At 47.5% G+C, this 21,816-nt stretch overlaps 1 protein-coding gene across 3 annotated transcripts in view; it reads right to left on the reverse strand.

The window, feature by feature from the left end:
* The window catches only part of PLD1 (phospholipase D1), a 74,361-nt gene extending 60,059 nt beyond the window's left edge, over positions 1–14,302 (reverse strand). For 2 of the 3 annotated variants that reach the window (XM_064385240.1, XM_064385238.1), the window contains exon 1: positions 1,618–1,771. The gene's annotated coding sequence lies outside the window, so the exon portion shown is untranslated. Of the gene's footprint in view, positions 1–1,617; positions 1,772–14,173 lie in introns of those variants that run through there. The other variant, XM_064385239.1, reaches the window with a different exon arrangement.
* Positions 14,303–21,816: the final 7,514 nt, after the last annotated feature.

The raw sequence follows: 21,816 nt of genomic DNA on the forward strand, positions 1-21,816 counted from the left end.
AGTTAAATCTTGGCAAAACCAAATTCAATCATTGTACCTCTCAATAAACTTGCATTCAATCGGCTGAAGCAGAGTCCACAGCAATCTCTGTACATTTTAACAGGTTTTTCAGAGGGATCTGCCCTTGGCCCTGTCCCACAGGGAGCTCTGACCAAGCCTGGGGCTGGCCTCCTCTCCGGAGGGGAGGGCACATCCAGGGCTCAGTATCCCAGCCAGCAAACCTGGCACCAAGATGAGTGATGGGGACACCGTGGGATGTCACCCACGCGCTGCATCCCCAGGCCTGGGGGAGGCCAGACACACTTTCCCACTGCAAAAAATCTGACTTTACAGGCTTAGTGCTACCTCATGGCAGAAGGACAGGAGGAAGGGCCTCTTTCTGCCACAGGTAAGGGCAGGGCAGGTGAACAGGGGGGACTGTTGGGGGCATCTCTGCAGCAACCCCGTGAGCCTGAATCGGGGATCCCAGCATCACTGGGGAGCACTCAGCATCACAGGCTAACAGTGACCCTGAGAAAAGGGCTCTCAAGCAGCAAAGGAAGGGGAGCCCACAGACTCAAACTCAGAGCTTTCCAACTTCTGCCTAAACTGGGCAGGATGTGGCCATGAGACCCAAGGCACAGGGCTAACGCTCCTGTGAGCATCATGAGGAAATTAAGTTCCCTGCTTACCTGTGAGCCTCTGGCATGAGCTCACACTTAGCAAATGGTAAAGGCAGCACAGGAGGGAAAACACGAATTCTTGAGTGATTAAAGACACTCGACAGAGAGCTCCCACCCTTCGAGCTGCAAACACAGGCAGCTCGAAACTCAATGCCATACGCAAACAGGGAGCTTTTGTCCCAGCAGCCACGCCAGCCTTGCCATGACATCCACACTTACCATCTTCCACCAGTGCCAAATCAGCAGAGCTTCATCCACCCAGTCCAAGTGGCGGTGCCTGTCCCCAGACAGCCCCGCTGGAGAGGCATGGTGCAGATTTACTGAAAGGAGGGATGTGGGGATCACGCAGACCTGGGCACACAGTGGGCATTGTCCTGGGCGCAGAGAGCCCTGTCAGCCCCGGAACCGCTTCCAAACCAATGGAGCTGCACTGACTTGAACCACGGTCCAGCTCGGACCAGAGGCACCTTGATTTCTAGAGAGCATCACGCCAAATGAAGAAAACCAGCAACAGGCAGAAAAGGCTTCCGCTGCAAAAACCCAGCCAGCAGCTCGGCAGAACGGGTTGTGTCAGTACCTTCAGTAACTCTCAGGGCTTTCCCATAACCCCAGAACGGCGGGTGCGGAAGGGACGTGGCAGGGTCACGGCTTCACCCGTGCCGGGGACACCGAAGTTCACCGCATCGCCGAGCTTCCCACCCCAGCGGCCCGCGCTGACCACAGGGCAGGACCGCCCCGACCCAAACCCACCCATTCCACAGCCCGGAAAACGCGTGAACCATCCCGAGCACGCCCGACAGGCGACAAACACCTCCCCGCAGCAAGGTCTGCCCCAGCAAAGAGCCCGGGCAGGGCATTCACTTGAAAACAGACGCGCTGCGCTCAAGTCGCCGCAGTGCCCCGGGCCGGGCGCCCGCTCCGGGGCAGCCCCGCGGCCGCTCCCGCCCGCACCCACCTCCGGCCCCCGCGGCCGCGGGTGCCCCATGGTGCCGTCAGAGCCCGCCGGGTGCCGTCCCTCTCGCGGGGCACCAGCAGCGGAGAAGCAGCCCCCAGGAACCTCCCTACACCGGCCCCGCCCGCTGGCTCTGGGCGCGCTGCCCAGGCCCGGCCCCCGGGCCCGCCCCGCTGAGGGCACCGCGGCCGCTCCCGGGACCGGGACACGGACCGGGGGAGGAACGGGCACCCCGCCCCGCCCCGGTGGGCGTGAGGAGCCGAGGGAGCTCAGAGTGAGCTAAAGGGGAGTAACTCGGTTATTTCAGCCCAACTTTGCGGCGTGTGGCGGGGAGTTGAGGTTGCTGCGAGCGCCGCTTCCACAGGGAGCACGGTTCTCCCCTTCGTGCCCGGACACTCCGGGAGGGAGAAGCCAGGGCTGCCCACCGTCACCGAGAAACTGCGTTTGACCAGAGAACAGACAGAAAAAGCCCGTGCAAATTAACAGTTATTAATTGTACATGCGATGCTTTTTTTCAGCATAAGACAGCCCAATAATTACAGTCCGGTGCTGTTTGGATCCGAGCTGTCCTCCCCTATACGTGCTGCATTCACCGTGTTACTTCCCATATGCCCTTTTTAATATGCAAGGAGCAGATTTTTTAGCGAGAGAGAAATTTTTTGTGCTTGCAGAAGCATTGAACTGGCATGCGGATAAGCAAAATTCCCAGCAGGTTCCAGCTATAACCCAGCCCTGAGTGCTGGTGAAACGCCCAAAATCTGTCTGCAGCACTGCAGCTCTCACTGCTGCGGCTGTACAGGGAGATCTTGGTGATTTCTTCCAGCAAACTCACTGATTCCACTTCTATATCTACAGCAAGACCTCAGCATGGTTATTAGGATATTTTTATTTCTTAAATTATTTTAATATTTATTTCTTTAAATTTGTGAAGAACTGAACCACAGTCCTTAAATGTAGATGTAAATAACCCAACTTTGATGGCTGCTGGTTCAGAGGCAGCCTCTGTCCCCTACTCTGGCAGTACAATATTGAAGCATCACATTCTCCACCAGAGCAGCACCTGCCTTGTTTATGGGCACACCTGTAGCACCCTGGCTCAGCTCGTTTACACTGGGTTTACTGTGACTTGGCTCACCAACACCTTAACAAAACAGAGTGAGTGATGTGCTTCACACCTAAAATCAAACTTGGAAATCTCAGGTGGGTTCCCAATTGCATTGCAACACGGCTTCCTTCAGCTCGTGGGGCTGGGCTCACACACTGCCCCGTTCAGCATCACTGGAGAGCTGTGAGTCAAGGTGGCTCAGCAGTGCTGGCTGCACTGAGCAAGGAAAAAGTCAGCACAGAGATCTGTGGCACTCAGTGTCAGGAGAGAACAAAGCAAGAGAGGAAGCTGGGGTGGAACACTGCAAGGCAGTGGGAAATATTCCAAGTTGCCCTATATCACTGCAATTTCCACCCCAAAGAGCGGGCAGAGCCGTGTTCCAGACAGGCACATTACCCCACACTGCAGAGAGGTTTCATGCTAAATGTATGGAATAGGAATGAGAGGAGAGACAGCACAGGGAGCATCCCTCAGGGCACCCACCTGAGGGATGCCCAGTCTCTGCCATCTGTCTGAACACACCTCTGTAAACCTCCCCAGCTCCCTGGGGCAGGAGGACAGCGGGCTGCAGGGGACCTCTGCCACCTCCCATCTCTGCACACCTCTCCACATGTGTTGATGCAGAGCAGGGACATAGCAGACACAGAGAAACACAACTTTCTCTGCAGACAAACCCCTTCCCTCCTGCCCAGAGTTCATTTCAGTGCTCATCTCCTATGTGACTGGCTGATTTCTGGCAAATCTTTCCAAATCCATAAACCTTAGCTCACTTAATGCATATTTAATCTCCCTGCTGCAGGTTTATGTTGGCAGTGAGCAGGGCTAGACTAGTAGCAGAAGAGAGGGGACAGTATAGGTGAGCATTTTGGCTTCTACTTTGCACAATTTCCCTCTTTGCAGCACCACAGCAGAGCAGAGGCAGCACTCTCTGTGCCCATGTCCCATTAGTGGTTTTCTACACTTCCCAGAACCTTCCCTGTCCCGGAGGCAATTCATTAAATGGACACTTGGCACATACCCTCAAAAATACCTTGAGCTCCGAGAGGCACAGTATTTCCTGTCGGGAGTTTCTTTGGTTCTCTCCCACCTGCTTTTCATACTTCAGGAACTTCCACACATCCCTCAGAGGATGCCTGGTGTCATCACAGGGGTGTGAAGTCTTCTTTTTTAAGGTGAGGCTCTGGTGCAAAGAGCACTCTGACTGACAGTCAGGGACTGAGGCTGCTGCAGTCTGTAAAACTAAGGTGCTGATATTAGCAATCTTTTTTATTATTATTTAGTTGTACTTCATATTTTTTCCTTCTCTCTAAAAATTTTCACTTCTGTGCCCAGTGAGGTGGCCAAAAGCAGCATGTAAGAGACATCTGCAGAAGGGCTGTTGGTGAACTAAAAGCCTATGCTGCTGCACACCAAACCAAATCCACCAGCTGAAAGATAATGCAGGAAAAGAAACAGGCATTCTTTTAAAATAAGGACATTGTCTTCAGTCTCTGTCACCACTTGACATCGCAACACAGGGAGAAGGGGGAGGACCAGAGAGCTGCAGGACACTAGAGATGCCAAACAAGACAAGGCTTTAAGGGGGAAAAAAGGGGGAAAAATAAATGCCGAACTAAGAGCAGGCTGGAGTGAATATGTGACAGCACAAAGAAGCGTCACCTTCTCCAAACCTCTCAAAACATTTTTTCACAACCTGAAAAACACTCTCTCCTTCCTCTGTGGCAAAAGGCAGTTTTGCCAATGGGTTTGAGTGCAGGAAGGATCTCAGCAGAGCCACATCAGAAATGTGTCTGACATGTTGAACACAGGTGTCACCTAAACAGAGGGTTTTATCCATGGAGATTTTTTATCACCCATTTGCTTTTCCTTTGTTAAATGAGCCCAGCTACACCAGCACAAACCCCAGCCCTGTGTTATTCACAGTGCCACCAATAATGGGCTATTCCCCAGCCCTGTGCTCCTGACACTGTTCACAGCAACCCACACATCAAAGAGGGAAAAATAAAAAAAAACAACCATCAAATGCCAGGGTAGAGCATTTGATGGTTGGTTTTTTTATAAAACCAACCATCTTTCATACCTGCAGGCATTGAAAAGGCCTTTTTTTCTCCTTATAGTTCCCCTTTAGCCACGCAGGGACTCCCTGACACCAAGTGTGGGTCATGTTGGTGACTCTGCAAAGCCGTGGGGACCAGAGGGAAACCAGGGGGAAAAATAAGGAGTTGTTTTTCCCCCAGCTGGGTCACGTTTAGGAAGAAGCCTGCAGAGCCCCAGGGGAGGGAGGAATGAGCTGTATCACCCTTGGTGAGATGAGGGTTTGCTTTGGCTGTGTGTAAAGCCAGGCTCCAGCTTGGGACACCACTGTGCCTCCTGCTCCTGCACCCTGTCCCCAGCCTCTGCTGAAGATGTCCTGACTACAGAGCAAAGGCTTTTGTGCCCTACAGCACAGTGACTCTGCAGCTCCTTAAGACAAAAAAATTTTTTTTATTGTTTTGTCTCATAATACCAGTATTCCAAAAGGAAAAGGCAGGGTTGCTTGTAGAAATCACATTGCCAAGTAGTTTTTTTCCTCGTCTGCCCTTCAAGGACCACTATTGTCCTCCTAACTCTGAGGGAACAAGCAGGGGAGGAGTTTTGTTTAAAGGCACTTCAGCATCAAGTGCCTGACTGGGCCACGGTGCCTCCTGGGAGTTGTAGTCTTGTCTTCTCCCATAAAATCTGCTTTTTCTGCCAAAATTCCACAGCAGTGTAATACCTCCCATGACACAGCAGCAACTCCCCTGCACACTCAGGGGACAGTGGGACCCCTGGACTTTGCTTGCTACAAGAAAAAAAAACAAAACCCTGGGGGCTGCTGAGGATCCAAACCTTATCAGATTTGGCCAGAATATTTTAGTTTTCTTTCACACCCTTCTCCTCTCACAGAATTCCCATGGAAACACAAACAATGCTCTTGCTGTTTGGGTTTGGTTGGGGCTTTTTTTCCTTCTCTCAGCGAGGGGGGGGTGTGGATGAGAGTGGTAAATGAAAAACTTAACTCTAAAAAAAAAAAATAAAGGTGAAGAAGAAAATATATATTGAATAATACATGAGATACCACATTTAACTTGATTTTCCCAGCAGCAGCGCATCTCCCCTCTGTATCGCCCCTTCAGAGCCTCAGGGGACAGAAATGCGCCTCAGAACTAAAATAATACGTATTTCTGGTATCACAAAGTTGCTTTGGGGCAGGAAATGCCCGAATCCAAGCTGTCCCTCCCTTTTCCTCACTGGTGCATCGTTCCGCAGATACCTGGATGCCACCGTGTGGCAGCTGCCCCGAGCAGCGGCGCAGGGACAGCGACAGGGCTGCGGGGAAATGCAAGGCTTTAAGGGGGGAAAAGAAGGGGGAAAATAAAATAAAATAAAATAAAAAGGAGGGTTGGGGTTTTTTTTGCCGCAATTCACAAAACTTCAAGGAATGCCAAGCACGTCAGTAGCTGAAGCACAGGATCTGGAGGAAGGAGAGAGTGCAAACCAGCTCCGTATGGTGTGAGCTCAGACACACTCTCTCTTTCTATTTAAAGCCCTGCAGGAACGTGAATGCCAGGTTTGAGTGAGCTCAACAAGTCCTTCTGAAAACAATTTATGTGGTCCTCTCTACCAAGGGGTCTGGTTATCTGACAGCTTTTAATGCCTTACCATTCCCACACAGCAGGATACAACCCACCTCTTCCTGCTGGAGGACAGAACTCTGGATCTGGAAAGGTATTTAATTAATGACAGAGACCAGAGGGACTTCCCCGGGGTCCAAATCAACTTTGGGATGAGGACATGGGCTGCAGAGTTTTGTGCTGCTGCCTGCCCACCCCTCCCTTTTCCCTCCACGTGGGAAACAATGCTGGGTGGAACCCTGAAGAGGAGGACTGTGCTACCAACAAGGATTGTGCTGTGTCCCCAGGCACATCTTACAGGCCAAACCATCCTGGCAAGGCCAGAACATCCTTCCTCGTCTACCAGCACCCTAAAGCTGTCTCCTGCCAGGAGGCAGCAAGAAGAAAGCAATGCACAGCCCAGGGTCAGGGTTTGGGGTATGCCTCATTCTTCCACCCTCTGCCTCTGGGGAATGCCTTATTTTCCCATTAAGTACCTCTGGGCCATGTCTCAGTTTCCCCTTGTCTACCTGAACAGCACTGCTTCTCATTTATTCCAAGGTGCACTTCATTGAATGGAGAATTACATGTTTTATCATTTGTCCATAACAGGTTGTCAAGTCGCTGTGTTATTATTAGCAACAGGAAAGGAACTAAGTAAATTATTCTTAAAGTATGTAATGAGCACTTGAGTAAGCGTTAAGTAATGAGCGTTTCTTTAGCAGGAATCCAAGCGAGACACGCTCCACCCATTTTGTTACAGACAAAGGCTTATATAAGCTGGATGTTACATAAAACCCTAAAACAGGGAGCAGGAGCACTCCCCCACCTTTGGGTGATAGCTTTGCTGCAGCCCACGGATACCTGAACTGACCCTGAACCAGCTCTGAGCTAGGAGGCAGCTGATGGCTAGGCCTGGAGCTGGCAGGAGCAGTGACAGGGACAGAGGTGTCCTGTGTGTGCTGCCACCAGCCCAGCTCGGGTCTGGATCTGCCCTCGCACTGCTCCGGAAACTGCCCCTACAGTAACGCGCTCCAAGCAGATTTATCATCCCTGTGATCATCCAAGAATGTGTCTCTGCTCTTGTGTGGCAGGGCAGGCTAAACGCCACCCAACCCCAGGGTGGCATCCCAAGGGAATTATAACTGGTGCTTGGAAAGGAGCGTACAAGCGGGGCATGGTTATGGGGAAGCTTCTCTGCAGCTCTTCCTGACTCCAGGGATCTGCAGGAAAGGGATTTTCCAAGACAGAAGTTCTGTTTTTGTAGTTTCCCAGCTCCTGGCAGCTGATTCTTTCAATAAATTGACAGGTCAGTTTTTAAGTCCTCAAGTTCTCGTGAACTTTCAACTTCCACCACATCAACCCACCATAATTTATCATAATTGATCTACAGAGAAAAGGGGATCTACATCTTGCAACATCAATTACTAGAGCTAAAAAAAGCAGGCTGGTAGGGCGTGCAGCCTCTTCATCACATCTTGTGTGCCTGAAAGCCTGTCTGTCTTAAGAAAAATCATCTGTCTCCATAAAGAAATACTTTTCCTCCCTAGACATATTGCATCACACCTTAAAATGCACAACTCCAACACTCAGACACCAGATTCAGCTGACAGAAGTGGTTACTTCCTAGACACAAGGTCACAAAAATCTCAGAGAAGATAATTTGCAATTCTCCTCGTAGCCCAGACACCAAATCCTCCAAATGCAGGTATCAAATGCAGTTGCATGAGAAGTCAGGGACACTTGTCTGGTTGGGGAGAAGAAAAGGGGAGAGAAAGATCTTTAGGGACAGGATTTTGGGGCGGGCAGAGGAAAACGTGTCAGGAGTTGCTCTCTGGACTACAAGGGAGCCATTCATGGCTGTAATCAGTTTGCTCTGCGGTACTTGCAGGAACATGCCAAGGCTGCTCTGTGATTCTGCCCGGCTGACTTAGTGTTTGTGATTGCCTGACCTTTGCTCTAAATAAATTCCCCACACAGAGGGAATTTTGATGCAAGTCCCCTGCATCTATAGCATCCTCCCCGGCTGCAACCCACCGGCTTCCTGGGGCTTTGTTTTAAAGGAGAGACAGACAGAAGGCAGGCAGGAGGGGAAAATGAAGAAATTAAATGCAAGCTGTCTGGCCCACACAATTAAGAAAAAAAAAGAAATCAGAATAGCCTGGCTTTGTTTTCTGTCATGTTATTTATCTTACTTCAGAATTAAATCCAGATGACATAGATAAGACAGGGGTGACCCCTAGTGCCCTCTCCAGCTGCAGTTTCCACTGTTATTCCCTGTATTGATATTAGACCATAAACAGAGGGAAGAAGCAGCACCTTTCAGATTTGTTCTTCATTCACAAAGCCTCTCTCTCTTCCCTTTCAGAAACAAGATCTCATTTCCTCTCACTACTGAAACTCTATCACTTCGAGGCATTCAGTGCAACATCCCTTTGTCGCTGTTGTCTGGGAACAAAATTAAACACATTTACTTGTGTAAGAACTTATTATATTCCATTGACTATTTATCATAGGACATTTATATTTATCACCTTACATAAAAGAAAGAAGAGCCTATTTTGCCAACTCCAGGCTTGTCAATAGCTAAGGCACAGCCATTCAGAATCCTGAGAAGAGACCTTTGTCTTGTAAAAAGTGTATTTTGCAGCACCAAGGCGCTGAAAGGAGCGAGTCTTTCCTGTGACAGCCATCAGTATACACCACTTTTTTTTTGTCTTTCAGCAATGTCAAAACTCTCTGTTCTTGTGAATCAGCCTGCACCAGACATACCCCTCTCACTGTGCTGGGTGGTGCTCGTCACAGGCTTTTCCTTGTGTTACTGCGAGGGAACAGCTCCTCTTTCACAAAAACCTTGAGACACCCCCTCACGGATTACTTTGGGATGCGGGATTTTCTTGAGGAAATAAATGGTCTTAAGCACAAGGCTGAAAGATTTTGAGCTTCCTGTAATGTGAGCACTTTGGGCACTTCCTGCCCTGCTGAGATCAGGGCTCTGCCCACCAGCATCCAGTGTGGGTGGTACCACATCAGTTGACATCTCAAAATTTCCCATGTTTAATGGGATCTCATGAGGCAAAGAAGCCGCCTGCTAGCAGTCCCCACAGTGACATTTCTGTCCTCAAAAGAGCAGCAAGCTCCCCTGTGCAGCAGCACAGCCTGCCCCAGTCTCATCTGATGCCTTTCAGCTCTGGTTTTTTTGCCTTTCAGGACTGGCAGCCAGCACTGCAGCACCCTGCTGCAACTCCAGGGCTCCTCTGCAGAGCCCAGATCCCCAGAGCTGGCACCCTCACCATTCAAACCCCAGGAATGTTTCAACACTTCCCAAAAGCAATTTCCCAGCTCAGTCTCGGGGAATCCTTGGGAGCCAAAGGACACGGGAGGTTGCTGTTACCCCATCACCATTCAGCTGGCACTTCCTTCCCCTTTTGCCACCCACCAGCCCATTTCTTCACCAGAAACTATTTCCAGGTTTCAGCCAGTCCTTCCTCCCCAACAACTTTTTGCTTTCACTCAGCCTCACTGGCCATTCACCCCCAGAGTTCCTTCTTCAGCCTCCAGGCTTCCTGCTGCCCCCATCACCTCCTGAGGCAGACAACCACCACCATCCCCCTTCCCAAACCAGCCCTTTCCTGGCATTTACACCCATGGCTCAGCCCAAGGGAGGCTGCATCGGCCACAGGTGAGGATGGTTGATGCCTCTGTAACAAATATTTTACTCTTTGCAGGGCTGGGCTGGCTGAAATTAAGCAGCTGCATTTTTTCCATTTTCAGTAACTGTTCATAATCTGGTCTGGACATAGAGTGGTTCCAGTAGGAAGGAACAATAAAGATCATCCAGTTCCAACCCCTGCTACGGGCAGGGTCATCTTCCACTATCCCAGGTTGCTCCAGCCCCATCCTACCTGGCCTTGGACACTTCCAGGGATCCAGGAGCAGCCACAGCTTCTCTGGCCAACCTGTTCCCAGGGCCTCCCAACCCTCACAGGGGAGATTATTTTTTCCTAATAACCAATCTGAACACGCCCTCTGCCAATTTGAATCTAATCTCCCTTGTCCTGTGACTCCATGCTCTTGTCCACCATCCCTCTCCAGCTCTCCTGGAGCCCCTTTAGGCACTGGACAGGGCTCCAAGGTCTCACTGGAGCTTTCTCTTCTCCAGGCAGAGCACCCCAACTGTTTCAGCCTGGCTCCAGAGAAGAAGTGCTCCAGCCCCCTGAATATCAAAAATATAATACTGCTCTACGTATGTGCCTGTTCTCTGAATAATTTTCCCCTGATTTCATATCTCTATGTTCCCATGTTCCCTTGTTTACATTAAAAACAACAGTTTCTGAATTGAAGTTCCTCCTAATGTTTTATTTTTAAATCAGGTTTTAAGGGGGGGAGGGGGGTAGGAATTGTGCTAGCCATTGCATAATTTTGGTTTTATCTGGTATAAATCTCCCTTGCTTCTGAGATACCCCATGCTTCCCAGCATGACACCAACTCTGCATGGCTCTTGTGTCTCTGGATGCAGCACTGCTCCAACCTTCCCCCTTTCTTTCCCCCTCTGTTTTAGTCAAAGATATGCAAATATATCATCCTCAGCACTACTGTTTGCTTCTTTCACAATATTCCATGTTCTTTCTCCTGTGAATTTATTTTCCTTATTAGCTTTAGTAAACACCTTTTTTATTCTTCATTGCTGCTCTGACTGTACATGATGTCATACAGAGAAGGCACGACAAAATCTCTTTCTATAACACACATATTTTTCTATAGCTGCATTTTCCCCTATATTCTTATTTTTGCTTGGTGTTAGCTCTGTGTATTCCAGTTATGCTCTGCATCTAAAACAATCTGTCAGCTTACATGTGCCTATAAGCAGTGGGAGTATTAGTTTTGAATATTTTCATTTAAACTCTAGCTTTGTTCCCTTACACTGTTAAAATGTGCAGAATTAGCTCATCACTTAAATATTTTATTATCACAGGAATGAGCTTCTTTGCATGCTTTTGCAGTATTCCACTTTCCAGTTTCCTCACATCCTTGTTCATACTGTTGGAAAGTTACTCTTGGGAAGTAAAAATGCTTGCTTGGATGTCACCTGCATGTCAGAATCTGAACCAGACTATGCTGAATTTGACACAAACCCAAACTATGAACTAGTCCTTCATCAGGTAAAGTAAAATCATCATCATTAAAAATGCTTTCATTAATGACAGGATTTTTTTTTCCTTCCAAAGGCTACACTGCTTCAAGGAAACCATAAATCTTGTGGTTTGCCTGACACTGCAGGTCAGACTAGATGATCAGAACAGTTTATTCTGGTATTCATGCTGATAAACTTACAAATATCCGGACAAACTGCAACTGGTAGAGAGATGGTCAAACAAGATAAGGGAGTTGCTGCTTCTGCTCTTAAATGCTCAAAATTCACCTACAGTCCTGCTGAGACAGCCACTTCTCACCCAGAGGTCAATAATGCAGCTGCTTTCACTTGTTTTCTTTTGTATCTGAGCTGTCTTACAACTTTCAAAACTTTCCCTTTCACAATTTTGTTAGAAAAGCACTTGACCCTGCTGCTGATGGAAAAGCAGTGTTTTATCAATGATTATTGCTGCTTTGGTTTCCTCCCAGCTTGTGACTCCTGTAAATCAGAAGTTTGCTCACTCAGAGGAGTTTGGAGAACCAGAGGCATCTCCCAGACCTTGTTCCTTCACACACCAGCAGTGAGTGCTTCTGATGAAATCCCCATGCTGGGGCCATGGGTTTGAGCAGCCAGGACAGCTCTGTCCCCTCCAGCCACCTCCCTGAGTCCCACAAGGCTGCACACACTGTCTCAGGGAGCCCAGGGCCAGGGGGGGCACAGGAAAGAGGATTGTTACGTGCTGGCCCATTGGATGGATTGCAATAGGGAAAAAAAAAGGGTTTGAATGAGTCATGAGACTTTTAACACACCAAGAGCTGGAAAAACCCACTGGACATGCCATGGCACCTGACCACACAGGGAAGGGGAACATGGGATGGAGCAGATCCCAGCCCCCAACGCAAGGCCCATGAAGAAAAGTTTTATTTTTCCTGTTGAAAATCCATCAGGAAGCATAAAGCCAGTCTCAAAAAAAGTAATTTTCCTATTTGCCAAGCACACATGCAAAAAAGGCAATCAGAAACGCTGAGCACTGCCTTTCCAGAGTTTAGACCAAACTCAAAGCTGCCATCAGTCCCAGTTCATTGCACTCTGCTCCCAGTTTGCTCAGGCCCTCCACTAAAATCAGTAGCATAATTCTCTATTCCTCTTTCTTTTCCCCAGTTTCCAGTTGTTTTGCACAACTCAAATAAAACATGTAAAACCAGGCCTTGCCATGGGGTGAAAACTGAAAAAGGAAGAGCAAGTGAAAAATAAAATCCACAAAACAATGGAAGAAAGACAGAATCCCACATACGAAGCCCCAGCAGAGTCCAGTTGATCATTTCTGTCTGTACTCACCAGCACAGGGCTGCACAGCCCTCAGAATACACCTCAGCTGGAGGTATATTCTCACCTTCCTCTAATTCCATCCATAAATTTGGGAAGAGCAGAGCATTACCAATCTCAACATGCCCAGCAGATAAAAACACCCAAATGTACAGCACAGGATGAGCTGCCTTCACGTGGAACCTTTCTGAAGGCAATAACTGGACACGGGTGGGACTGGGATCAGCATGTGCAGTGATTAAGAAGGGTAATTACCAATGGGAGTGAAACACCCATTTCCCAGCTAACACATCAGGTCCTCTTTAAGCAGAGGGAAATATTAAAGAAAAAAACATTGACAGTTTTTGCATTTCACCCAGTTTTTGCACCCCCTTAGCTGCCAATCGGTGTTCCACTGTGGATTTCTGACAATTATGAACAGAAACATGAACAACAGTAACAAACTGAGCAGCCAGTGGCACACAGCCTCAGAGGCGTTAATCTTTATTAAACCTCCAAATGAAAGTGGCCCTGAAGTGCCGGATTCCCATTTTACCCTCTGTCACACTTACTGGGGAACATGAACCTGACCCAGAACCGGTTCTTCAGCAATTTAATTGTAAGGATCACACACAGCAGCACACCCAGAAATGGGACGCTTAACTTTTACTTTATTTTTTTTAACAGTCTTTGGTTTTTAACTTTCTGTCAGTCCCTAATGCATACCTGGATACCCAGTTATTTCAGAGAGACCAGAGGAAGGTCACTGCTGGAATTCTCTGGCTCTCCTGCATGTAGGTAGGTGCCATGAATTTGAGGGGTTTGGTTTCCAGCTGAGGACACCGGATGTTTCTGTGCTCATAAAGGGGTTGGCATTTATTTGAGGGTCACACTCAAATAAATGAGTCAAGTCACATTCCTGGCATCTCTCCAGGCAGGTCCCTATGCAAATGACCAGCATTTACTTGGAATTTGCATTAATATGTAACTGAAAGGCTGCTTCTGAGGATGCCCGTTTCCAAATGTTTGGGTTCTCCCCATAACCAAACATCTCCAGGCTGGTTTAGGGGAGCAGAGGCTGCTGCTGGGTGTGATTCAGAGCTGCATGTCAGTGTTGGTATTGACTTAATAAACCAAGAGCTGCCGTGAGCAAACTGCCCATCCCAGATCCAAACACCCTTATCTCCTGGCAGCGCTGTTCCTCCCCCATTTAAAGCAAAACTACGCTTTGGAGTCAGCAATGAAATCGAGCCAACGAGGCCGAGGACAACTTCACATCACTTTCTCCTGCTGTCTGTGGAATTCCCAAAATCAACCATGCCATCAAGGAGTACCCCACTGAGCCAGCACCAGCAAACTCCTGTCCAACCAGCCAGCACTTACCTGGATCTGAACTGAATTCCCTGCGGAGCCTCCAGGAGTGATGCAAACGCTCTGCTTGGGCATTAATCCATGGGAAACCTGAGATCCCAGCACTGTGCTGTGCACACAGCTGTCTCTGGAGCCCTGCAGAGAGGACTTGTGAGGCAGCAGCCGTGGCCTGGGACGCAGATGCCCCACGAGTGGGTGAAGTGGGGAGATAAGCGGGTGAGGACACGCCAGCAGCAGCGAGGATCGCCCGGCACAGCTCCAGCTCCCGGGCGCTTCCTCTTTCCAACGTCACTGGGGTTACACGGAAGGACCAGACAGCAAGTGCTTCATGGCCCCTTTTCTTCTTCTTTTACAATAATTAGTTAAATTCTTATTGTTTTAAATGTGGGAAGAAGTGAGTTTTTATCTCGGAGAAAAAATATTGTATAATATTCCTGAATCTAAGCTCGCTAAATGGAAAGGAAAAATCTCCTGCAGTTTTCAGAAAACCAGGCAAGGCTAGGACCCTGGCCAGCCATTCTTCATCATTTTTGGTATATCTGTGCTGTTAGGACACTCACACTACTTAAAGTGGGTGAATAGAGGCAGGCAAGTGAGGGACTGCACAGTGAAGGCTGAGGGAAAGGTGCTTCAGGATTGCAAGTGCTGCCTCAGAACACCCAGCCCAGGTACAGTGTGCTCCTGTGGTATGAAACCACTGGGGTGTCTCAAATTTGCTAAAATGTCTTGGCAGGATGGCTCTGCTTTTCTTCTGCTGTCTCTGGTGTCTGTCTGGTCCCAGAGGAGCCAGGTGCTCCCAGGATCTGCTCCCATGGGACACAGCCAGTGCCAGGCTGCTTCCCAGGAACAAACAGGAGGGAGCACGCTCCACGATCACTGAACAAGACAGTTGTGGCGTATTTAGGCGTCCAAATACTGATTTTAGTGCAAACAGGTGGCAAGTTGGATATTTCTTATAAACTTTCAGAAGTGCTTCAATCTAAGTGTTGGGAAGATTGTCTCATCTTTATTCTGAATGGCTTTTCTTTTCCATTTCCTTATTCTTTTGATGGGCTGAACCCACAGAGCTCTCCTTAAGCTCCAGTAAGGATGAAAAGGGATGCTGAGATCCCCTGGGAGAGATCTGAATGAAAAACCACCTGGAAACAGTGTAATGGAGGAAAAAAGAAAGGCGAGGGTTCGGTTTATTGTATTCAGGTTGGTATTTGTATCAGTGATAATATATAGTGACTGTTTGAAGGTCAGTATTTGTTTCGGCACACTCGCTATCAGTGAGCAGCTGAGTCATCCTGCCTTGTGCACACGGGGAGAATTGTCCTTGTGAAACACCATGGATGACTTTTTCATGTTTTTACCCCAAATCCTGCTGCATTTTTAAAGCGCTGAACACACGATGCTGCTCTTTACCCAACTCCTCTGACCTGCTGAAAACCCATCCTGGCCTTTCTGCACTGCAAACACCAGCCTGGGACCTTTTAACCTGCCAGTAACACACTGCTGATTTTTGGGAGGTTCCTTGTGACTCCAGAGTCGTGAGCTTGCAATCTTTTGAAAAGCAGACTTTAGAAGGATGTTGTAAAAGGAACACCTTTGCCTTCTGGTTGCAAAAAACCCCAGGGATTCCTTCAGGAGATTACAGCCCCCCATTCAAATAGGGTTGTTTAGGGTCACTATTAATGACTCAGCTGATGGAGACAGCACTCACACAATGATAGCCTGGGCAAAGGCTGGTTTTAATTAGCAACACTAAGAGCTGTTAGTGACCAAGTACAGTACTGAGATTGCTTAGGGCCATGGAGTTCAGTCCTTCCTTTAAAAATTTTCCTAAGACTGTTGCCCTGGGAGGAAGAAGCCACTGGGGTGTTTGGCTTCACCGTTGCAGCAGGAACCACAAACGTGTCTGATCAAAGCTACAAAGGAGGATTTTGTGGTCTCTTAAGAACAGACATGCTGAAATATTCCTTCAGTGGGGACACACAGCAGAGGAGGGCATTTCAAACAGTCTCATACAGTCCCAAAAACACTTACATTAACACCAGCCAGCCCTTTAATCACCACTTTTGTTTGGGATGTTGTAGTTCTATGAAAGTGGAAGCAGTGCCCTCAGGCATTGACCTCAGATGCTCTCCCCTAACTGCACAGAGCTGTGACAGGGTAGGAGCTGTGCTGAGAAGGATGCCTTGCCCCCTACTACATTTCCCTCTTGCTCCCAGTTTGCTGCAGGAAGGCTCATCCCTTCCTTACTCACAGGAGGAGGAAGCCTTTCAAAAGATGCAACAGACCCAGCAAGCCTTGGCTCCTGGTTTGTGGGAAGATAAATTGTCTTCTGGGAATGGTAGTCCCAGGAAACACGAATTTGCAGCCTTCCTGGGAAGGTGAGCCAGGAAAGCTGGCAGCCTGCAGCTGTTTCCATAGCTCCAGTGCAAGGGAAAATGTTGAAATTGAGGGAAATTTTTACAGGCAACTCTGCTTGGAAATTAGCGAGCTCTAGTAGGAAAACTTGAACGTGTTTAGGAGAATTAGACACCAAGAAAGAAACTCTTTCTGCCATGATGAGGATTGGAAAAGGGTGGTATTTCTTGGAGTCTCTATAGGGAAACTAGCCTTGGGGTTCCATGGGAGGTTTGAAGGCTGCTTGAGGAGAGAGCATTGGCTGGCCAGAGCCAGGCACAGCTGAGCCTTATGACTCAACAGGCATGAAAATATTCTGCCAGAGTTAAAGCAAGTAGGTTTGCAAAATGGAGATGGAGACTTTGGACCCCAATCTGCACCAGCCTGGCAGAGGAGAGGAGCTGCTCTTCCTGCTGCTTTTCCCTGGGGATGAGGTGCGAGGCAGAGCAGAAATATACATACAGCTGGAAGAAGAAACCCATTGGTAGGAACGAAGAATTACTGACAGAAAGTGCACAGCGGTTGTTTGTGGTTTCCAGAAGCCACCGCAGTGTTTGCAGGCTGAAGGAGGCAGAGGAAGTGTTTCTATGGACGACTGAAGACTGAACCCAGCACGGGCGTCAGGCTGGTAAATCAAAGAGAGAACGCTGCGCTTGCCCGCTGCTTCAAATGCTGTTACAGGGAAAGTCATTTATATTCTTATTCTGGAAAAGACTGTAATGTCCTTGTTTGTGAGAAGAAACGCTGTCCTCTGGCTATGCAAAATTCTGCACAGCATGTTCTGTGGAAAGCCTAAATGCATTATCCAAAAGTTGTGGAGCCCACGGGGAGATCCACCAGCTTCCATCACTCCGCTCAATCCCACTTGCACACTGTCCCCCTCCCTTTGGGCTGTCCTGGCCTTGGCTTGGTGCTCCACACGTCCCAGGGGCCCAGGCTGTTGCTAGAAAGTCATATTTATGTAGAAACAGCTCAGCTGGGGAGGGCTTGGTTTCAGCACTGGCGCTGGCTCACGTGTGGCTGTGCAGCGCATCCTCTGCAGCCTCTCTGAGAGGGCTTGGTTGGAAAACTGCCATAACTTATCCTGCTTTGGTGCTTGGGGTGCAGCATCAATGGGAGTGCTGCACTCACCAGCTGAACACTAAATAACTGGAAATAATAACCAGTGAAGACATTTATGAGCTGAGTGAGGCCCTAGGACAATAAAGGAAGCTTGATGGTAGCTCATTCATTACCATCTGCACATATTGGCAGTAAAACTGACACCAGCAGTCAGAACCACAGGCCTACAAAGACCTCTTAACATTATTTTCCACTTTTACAAATTTAATTAGGTCTTTCCCCCTCAAGCAGCAAAATACAAATATTTTTTTCCAGGTAATATAGCCATTTTCTAGGTAAAGAAGCGGAGAGAACACTAAAGAAGAAAAAAACAACTATATTAGAACTGTTATTCTCATTTTCTACATGGACATTTTGGCAAACACTTTTTCTCTGAGAGAAACAGTCTTTTTGTTCAGTGTCCTAACTCATGGGCTTTTAAACCAGAATGCTGATGGATGGAGTCTCAAAAGGTGGAATTTAATCTGATTTCCCACATCTTTCTCTGGCTCTACTAGGCTGCTGTAAGTTTAGACAGGAATAGTCATAATTTCTGTTTCAGCAGTAAGACATGGTGATCTCTGGTTCTCCTTCCCCGCAGCTGGCAGTTTCACTGGGCTCTTGCAGTTTTGGGAGGGGATATTTTGCATTGTAGGACAGCACTGAGCAGAACTGTAAGAAAATCTTATCAAAATAAGATAACACCTCAGAGCCCAGCAGAACTGGGGTGGTTCATGCTGCAGTAATCAGTGCTGGCCTGAGCAGCCTTGTCCAGCTGCTGTTGACATGAGGGCTTGGGGACAGCTGTAGCCAACCCCAGGGTGTTCCCAGATAGCAAACAGATAGCAGTGTGCTGCTGGAGCCCTCATTCAAGGTCTGGGTTTAGCCAGCAGTTCGTGTTGGTATGTGTTGATTCCTGCAGGAAGATAATTTTTGTGCCGCTACGGCAGATTTTGGTTTCCAGAACAACCTGTAATGGAGTGATTCTTTTTGCTAATTATGCTGTCCAAACAGAACCTCGTGGACCTGATTTTCTGTTATTAGAAAGAGAAACGCCATCATACCAGCATACAAATGACAAGATTGAGTAAAGTCTCAGCTATTATACCAGCAGTTGAGCCTGTCTTTCCCAGAAAGAAAATGATTCACGTATCCCATGACATCATTCCAGTTTTTCTGGGATCCTGGATTCCTGGATTTCCTAATACTGTGACGTCTGATCCCAGTTTGTGGTGAATAAAGTGATGCTAACTGACCAACCATTCAGTCTATCATCTCAGGGGTAGCATTATACCTTCCCTGTGCAATGGTGTAGTATCTTATGCACAAAATGAACCTTAGGCTAAGTAAGCCTTACCAGCCTCACTTCTGAGCCTTACAGAATCTTCACTAGGATTTGGGAAAACCAGCAAGAGGAGAGGGTACCAACCTATTGCCCACAATAAGCTTTCAAAGATGAATATTCCTATTACACCACACCCTGGGGGAGCTTGTTATGACTTCCCCAGCAATACAGAATGCACTTCTGCCATCAGATAACTTTTTGATAGGTAGGGGCCTGGAAACCCTGCTCATCCCTGCTGTCCCCTCACCAGGCTGCATTTGGGAATGAGTCATTCCTGTATTTAAACTGAAAACACGGTGATGCCTGTCAGATCCCTGCGTGCAAGATGGGACAAAGGGGAACAGTTTTAAACCAAAAGAAGAGAGATTTAGACTGTATATTAGAAAAAGGTTCTTTGTGAGGGGGTGAGGCCCAGGCTGCCCAGGGGGGCTGTGGCTGTCCCATCCCTGGAATTGACCAGGAACAGGTTGGATGGAGCTTGGAGCAGCCTGGTCTAGTTGTGGTTGGAAGGAGGTGAACTTTAGGATCCCTTTCAACCCAAACTATTCCATGATATCCAGAGTGAACAGGACCAAGCAATAGGACACCCACCAGCAGCTCATCCCACGCTGCATCACTTCATCCTGGGGACAGCCCAGGTTTGCCTTCCAGCAGCTCAGGGATGGGGAGCACATGGGCACGTTTGCTTTACGCAACAAAACAACAACCAACAGGCTCCAGCTCTGCCTTTCTTCCACAGAAAGGCAGCCAGAGAACTGCCCTCTCCCACGAGCCTGGTGCTCAGCCTATGAGATAATACAGGCTGGCCTTTTCTTTGCAGCTGTATTGTTTTAGTGCTTGGAACATAGCAGCAGGCTGAGCAATGAGTCATCTGTCACTAGATGGGGTTAAAGTAATTTCCGTTTTCTGTTGCCATGGGGAAATCAACGTCCTAAGATTTGTCCTTTCTCCCACTCAAACACGTGGGAGTAGAAAGCCTGAAACCCAGCAGGACTAAACATTTTTTTAAATTATTTTTTGGATTTTTTTTTTGTCCCCTTATAAACAAACTTCCCTCCCTGGCCTTGCAGCTGTCAGTCTGTTCCCGGAATCATCCGGTTAACAATGTCATTCCCCTTGGATTGCAAAAAATCCAGAAGCAGAGTTAAGTAAATATTTGACATTCATATAGGAGTTGCTTCATGTTGTCACTTGAAGAGTCACTTTATCTTGTAAAGTTTTATGTGTGCATTCAAGGGGGAATTATAAACTTGATATTATCCCAATAAAGTTGAAACTTCAAAGGAAAAGTAAATTAAAGTAGCCGTTTCCCCAGCATATAGTGTCAGGATATAGTGACTAACAGAAACAGGAAAGAGGAAATTGCAGCAAATACCATTTAAAACCTTGCTAATGTATAGTTTATATGAGCAGCAGCACAGCAACATCTAGTGTTGATCAGGAATATAGCTGGAAGTTATCGCATGCTTTGTTAACAGTATTTTGAAGAAATTAAGTGTTTCCTGGACCATGACACCACTGGCCAGCTTCAGCTTCTTCTCCCCTGTGTTCCCTACTGTGCCAGCTCCTTGTCACTGCCTGGGCTAGCTCTGCAGAAGTGCAGCCGCCTGGGAATGCTCCCAGTCAGCCTGGATCATCAGGAGAATCACTGGGCTTCTACTTAAGCACCAATTAAATAAAGCTACAGACTTAAATGCAATTCAGCACACCAGTGGCCAAAACTTCTGGCATCTGAACTGAAATTAAGAAAGCAATTCCTTCCTCAGAGCTGATCCCTTTACCAGTAAACTTTGCTGTCAAACTGGCAAAGCACTCAAAGTTATTCCTTTCCCTAGAAATGAGTGTGCAAGTGTAAAGTGGGGTCTTAGAGTAGGCCCTGCTTTCACCCTCCTGTATTTCCCCACAAAAGGAGGGTTACTGTATTATACACAGTTTAAGAAAATCTATTAAAAAAAAAAAATTATTGAGGAGCATATCTCATGCAGACACCTCTTTTTATTTAAAAGACACCTGAGGCTCAAAGTTAAGTTCTTGCTACTTAGCTCTTCTGTAGGTATACATAATGGGTGAGCATTCATTTAGCTTTGATTACCTAAATTTAACTAAACTAATCAAGTGTAACTTAACATCAGTTTAGCTTTTTAGTTTAATTTTTAATGACTTTGTTAAACTCTCACAGATTTGTTTTTTCATATAAGCAAACCTTCACATCAGGATTCACTGTGGACTATTTAAATGAAATAATCTGTCTATTTAGATTACAGCTCCTACTACATGAAGTTTGCTTCATCTTCAGTAAGATAACATCCTTTAGGTTTTCTCAAACAAAACAAAATTAATGACTGGCTGCTTTCCAAGTCCAGCTGTCTTGCAACCCCCTGTGAACAGATTTTTTGCCACATTTAAGTTTATTACATGATCTAATTAGCGCGACTGTGTAGGTGCGTGGAATGCACTGGAGGAGAGGGAAAAATACAAGTGTACAAAATTCCATTATATAATTTGCTATGGGAACGTGATTATTACAGAGACCTGGATCACTCTCTGGATTCTTGTCAGCAGGATTTTGGGAGTGAGCAGTTAGGCAAGGAAAAAGAAAGGACATTCAAGTCTATCACAGAGAATGGGGCCAAGAGCAGGAAAGTCTGACTACCATCTGACTTTTGTGGCTTAGAAATATAATCACAATTTTAAAAGGTATTAATTCTATACTCCCATTTGCTACTTTTGCCTCAAGAAAAAAACAATTCAGCAGAATTCAATGCCTGGCTGGAAGTGAGGACTTCAGGCTTTTCAGCTGTGCTGCAAAGCTCAAAGT

This window comes from Passer domesticus, chromosome 11 (assembly GCF_036417665.1).
Source record: "Passer domesticus isolate bPasDom1 chromosome 11, bPasDom1.hap1, whole genome shotgun sequence".
Taxonomy (NCBI): domain Eukaryota; kingdom Metazoa; phylum Chordata; class Aves; order Passeriformes; family Passeridae; genus Passer; species Passer domesticus.